The sequence below is a fragment of the Octopus bimaculoides genome, chromosome 16 (genome assembly GCF_046866305.1).
Source record: "Octopus bimaculoides isolate indiv1 chromosome 16, ASM4686630v1, whole genome shotgun sequence".
Taxonomy (NCBI): domain Eukaryota; kingdom Metazoa; phylum Mollusca; class Cephalopoda; order Octopoda; family Octopodidae; genus Octopus; species Octopus bimaculoides.
The window spans coordinates 42,941,010-42,946,910 of NC_142943.1; the positions used below are offsets into that span (position 1 = coordinate 42,941,010).

The 5,901-nt window shown below is 32.5% G+C and overlaps 1 long non-coding RNA gene across 1 annotated transcript in view; it reads left to right on the forward strand.

Annotated features, from left to right (window-relative positions):
- Positions 1-1,125: 1,125 nt before the first annotated feature.
- The window catches only part of LOC149132375 (uncharacterized), a 38,217-nt gene continuing 33,441 nt past the window's right edge, over positions 1,126-5,901 (forward strand). The window contains exon 1 of the long non-coding RNA XR_016244648.1: positions 1,126-1,258. This is a non-coding gene — a long non-coding RNA (uncharacterized LOC149132375). The remainder of the gene's footprint in view (positions 1,259-5,901) is intronic.

The window sequence follows — 5,901 nt, forward strand, 5'->3', positions numbered from 1 at the left end:
CATAGTATTGATAAGACACTCAGGCAAGGAATCAAAGGGTGTTTTACGTTTCGAGCAAAGTTCTTCTTCAAAAACAGGAGACAGAGGAAAGTCCAAAAGAAAAGGAAGACAGAGGAAAAAAATCGCCAAGAAATTGAAGAAATTGGAGCCAACAAGAAGTATGGTTGGACAGATATTTTTTAATCACTACAATTATTTCCACACAACGAATCTCACTAAATTACAGGTATTTGATTATGCAACTCGTTACTTGTATAATGAGATCTATTAGTGATTTCTCGGGTGAGATTTACTAAATTCAAACCAAGACGGACGGATAGCACCTGAGGAAACACAACTAGGTCTCATTATGTAAACGGACAGTTGAATAATTAAATACCTGTATTTTTGAAGAACTACATTGTGTGGAAACAATTGTAGTGATTACAAAATAACTGTACAACCGACTTCTTATCGACTACAATTTCTTAAATTTTATATTCTCACATGACGAATGTTCAAACGTAAAGGCACACACACGCACACATACACACACACACACACACATATGTATATATAGATAGATATGTGTGTGCATGTGTGGACATAGGTGTATGTATATGTGTGTATTTATATAATGTACCAAAAGAGCAGCATCGTACCTATATGTTTCGTGTATGAAGAATAGTATTATGAAGTTCACGACTTTCACTTTTGCAATTGTATTTTAAATTACAGCGATCATTTCTAACCTTTTCGCTATCTTACATATTTGTGCTACGTTAATGATATGAGCTTCTTTTATTTTGAATGTTTTGCTTTTGTAAAGCATTAGTAGTATTAGTTTAAGGTTGAATGCAATGCATTATTTGTTCTAGTTTTTGTCATCTCATTTTCGCCCAAACTGTTTTTACTTAATCTATACCCAGTACATATGACAACGATGCGTGATTGTAATAACACCTTACGAAAATAGAGGAGACAGTCACGAGAATTAAGAGAATGTATGACCAATTTCCTTTGACTGTCATCAAAACGCTGACTTCATCGGCCTTTTAACGAGATTTTGAAAGGTCAGCTTTAAGTGATTCTAATTTCAGAATAGAACACTTTGGAAAGTTTTGAGAGGCAATAAATAAAGAATGATAAAATTTATGTCAAAGTGGAATGTGGTTGTACAAGTAGATGGGCGGTATATCTAAGAGCACAAAAAGGTCAAACATTGAAGGATGGCGGAGGGAGAACATCAAGGGACACACTCTGTATGAGAACAAAACAGGTAAGTGTGAGCTATCATTCTTTGATGTATTCATGCGAAAGGTTTTCCTCTAATCATTCATTTAATATATTACTCTATCGTGTATATTCATAACATTCCTAGTAATTCTAAGATCTGCAGTAAACTCTTCACTATCGTTTATTGGTATGGTCCAAGAAGTTTATCGCAGGTCTTGTTGTATTCCTGCCTATTCTTGGTCATCACAAGATTTTAATTTAATTAATCAATTTATTTATTTTTGTAATTAGGTACCTTCTTTTCGTCTTCGTCATTTGACAAAATGTCAGCGAAAAATTTGTATCGGAAAAGTGTAGAGGCATGTCTGCGTGTTTGCGTGTCTGCGTGTCTGCGTGTCTGCGTGTCTACGACGTTTAGTAAAGGCTGAGGTACTGTTTCCAGTCGTGTTTGTTTCTTTGTTTGTTTGTCCGCTGAGAGGTATCTCAAGACCTGATGGATGGATTCAAGGATGTTTGGCCTCGTGACTGGTACGAACTGATTAGATTTTGGTATCGATCCGGTACCGGGTAAGAATTCAGGATTATTTTTTTATATTTCTTTTACTTTACATGATGTATTTCGATCTTATGTTCTTTCAAGTCATTCTCTGATTATCTGCCTTGAAAGCACGCTCATGGCTTCCACGTAATCTATGTTGGCGTTACTTTCTAATATTTTGGTTTCGCCTCTCTTTTAAACACACGGCAGCAAAACCTTTCAGAAATTAAATAACACTAACATATTCAGTTACAATAATAAATTTAATTTATTCTCGACAATTTTAACTTTAACCAATTTTGAATATATCGCTCCTGTTTAAAACCTCTTACCTACTTGACAATTTCATTTCTAGCCCTGCCTTGAAGGAAGGTTTACTTCTTGGTCTCAGGTTTCTAAGCGCAACGATGTTGTTAAACCACCGTTAACATCACCGTATGCAGGTCCTTTCTGTTTTCTTTCACGCACAGATGCATTTTTCATTATAGACCTTTATGGTCGTAAAGACACTATATCAGTGGATAGACTAAAAAAGGCCTACATAGAGAAAAGTGTTCCTATTTCCACTGCAGACGACACACACACAGCATTACAAACACGGCCTGCACACCCATCTTCACATTCCATGACTACTATTGGGATCGATCAGGTACCAGAAAAGGATTGTGGATTATTTTTCGTTTCATTTTAACTTAATTTCTGAGAGCGGTCGGGTTCATTTTAGTCTTCTCGTTTGTGAGAGCAGTCGAGTTTATTTCAGATATTCTCACTTTAAAAATCATCTCCGGTTAATCATTCATAGGACATTGGTGTTGCCTTGGTGGTGCTTTGTGCTCTCTGAGTGCACTTGTTTGCTTAAATTTCTTTTGAAGCAAAGGTGTCTCATACAATACATACATACATACATGCATACATACATACAAACGTACGTACGTACCTACATACATATATACATACACACACAGACATATCTATATATATATATAAATAAATAAATATATATATATATATATATATATATATATATATATATATATATATATATATATATATATATATATATACATACACATACATATATATATTAATATATAAATAGTCACTCATAGTGACTATTGTAGCGCATACACTGCTTAGAAATAAGAGTCAAAGACCCTTATAACCACAAACGTAGCACAAGTCTGTGGAGCGGTTACTTCCCTTGTCATTACATAGACTTGTACTATATTTGTGGTTATTGGGGGTTTAGTGTTAGGGTTATTTCTAGCAATGTATGTGCTGCAATGCACCCTCAGTCATTACTAGTAACATTTGAATTCTTCCTTTTTGGATTTATATTGTCTTGCTACATTCTTCTTCTTCTTCTTCTTCTTCTTCTTCTTCTTCTTCTTCTTCTTCTTCTTCTTCTTCTTCTTCTTCTTCTCATTATTATTATTATCGTTCAGTAGTTTTATTTTTATAACGTGCTTTCACTTCACTACCGAGCGCAGCTCTGTGCGCCTTGGGTATGTGCTGTGGTTTGCTTTGGTGCTCTTATGTTTACTGTGTTATTATTATTATTATTATTATTGGGTTTGATGCATAATTATTGTGACTTCATTTCAACAAATTTTATTCAACAAAAACAGTAACGACATGTAACAAAAACACATTATTCTGGAGCATATTCCCCATATGCTTCAATTACTGCTTCCCATTTGCTTGTTAGACAGTTAGACCATCATTTAAAGATGGTTTTGGTAAATATTGTTATTGTTTTGTTGAATAAAATCTGCTGAAAAAAAAGTGATGATGCACCAACGCAACATTACATTATATTCATTTATGTTTTCCTTGTTTCAGTTCTTTGACCCCGGCTATGCTGGAGCTTCGCCTTAAAATGTGTTTTTTTTTTAGTCGAAGAAATCGACTCCAGGACATATTCTTTGTAAGTCTAGTACTTATTCTATCGGTTAATTATTCCGAACCGCTATATTACGGGGACGTAAACACACCAACATCGGTTCTCAAGTGATGGTGGGGAACAAGCACAGGCACACACACATAGACATATGTATACATATACGATGGGCTTCTTCCAGTTTTCTTCCACCAAATCTACCCACATGGTCAGCCCGAGGTTATAGGAGAAGATATTTGCCTAAAGTGTCATACAGTGGAACTGAACCCAGAACCACGTAGTTGGGAAGCTAGCTTCTTCCACACAGCCATTACATGTGTGGTACTTGGGTTTTACACCTTTAATCATAATATGAAGTCGAGGCCAGTTGTGTGTATGTGTGTGTATGTGTTTGTTTGTGTGAAACAGAAATAAATAGAGAGAGAATTTTATAAAGTTTTAGTGGAAACGAAATTCCTCAACGATGGCAAACCAATTTTCTTGGTGATACCTATTCACGTAAAAGATTATCCCTTGGTCAGCCATAATGAACGTCTTTACCAAATAGATGTCGACTAACCTCCCGTCGCTTCCCTTTGCTTCTGAAACTAGCCACAAATAAACAAATACAGTTCACTTCGAACCACGCTTGTTGAAGGACCCTGAAATAAGGTCCACAGATAATTATGCTCGGTTCCATTTACAACTGCACATAGTCTCTGTAGCAGAAACACATGTCGGTCAATTTATCTAACAAATTATGCTGTATAACAAACCATAAACTTTGATGATGACCAGTCACCGTGTTCTTTATAATTATTTGAAATCTACACTCCTGATAATATTCACAATCAAGAAAAGCGAACACTGAGTTACCCACCAGAAGAACTGCAGATGGATTGCTAATGGCCAGTGATCATCGACTCAGTTAGCCATATACCTGAGAGCTACCACGGTGACCACGTGGAGAATTTATCCCTTTAAATTCATCTTACACACATATACACACATACGCACACACAAATACACACACACACACACACACACACACACACACACAGGCGGCCACGGGGACAGCGCACTACCGCGAAGTGAGTACGGTGCGACCATGCTTACACTGTTAAACCAAAAAGAGAAATGGTACGATCAGGCTCAAACCTCAATCATGTGACCACAATAGAACCAACTATAAACTTGCCTGAGCAAAAGGCATTCTGACAATAATGAAGATATATTATGCCGAAAGTGCAGATAATTTTCGAATTCCCCTCGTATATTGTTTTATTTCGAGCAGTCAAAAGCACAGATATGAAACTTATATTTAGCACTAATGTGGTAATTTCATTTCGGATTTTCTCATACAATATTAAAGACTATGTGCAGTTCACTCTTGAAGGAGCCCATGTACTTCTGAAGATTAATCGACAAAAATTTTTGAAGCGTTCCGTTAGGAAATTTTCCCCCCTTTTTACCTTTATGACCTTATGGAATGACTGTATTTACTACCGGTTTTAATTCAGCATCAATTCATATTCAAATTTACCTCATTTCTTCCGATTTACACTGTGCGTTTTATAAAACTACATGTTGACGAAAGAAGTTTGTTGAAAATAATTACTCAAATACGAAAAATTTTATAACGATTTTTATTTAAATAAAGAACGATTAAACGAAATACATAAATACGTACATAAATGATTATATATATATATATATATATATATATATATATATATATATATATATATATATATATGTATATATATATATATATATATATGTATATATATATATATATGTATAAATATATATATGTATATATATATATATATATATATATGTATATGTATATATATATATATATATATGTATATATATATATATATATATGTATATATATATATATATATGTATATATATATATATATATGTATATATATATATATATATGTATATATATATATATATATATGTATATATATATATATATATATGTATATATATATATATATATATATATATATATATGTATATATATATATATATATATGTATATATATATATATATATATATGTATATATATATATATATATATATATGTATATATATATATATATATATGTATATATATATATATATATATGTATATATATATATATATATGTATATATATATATATATATATATATATGTATATATATATATATATGTATATATATATATATATATGTATATATATATATATATATATATATATATATATTATAT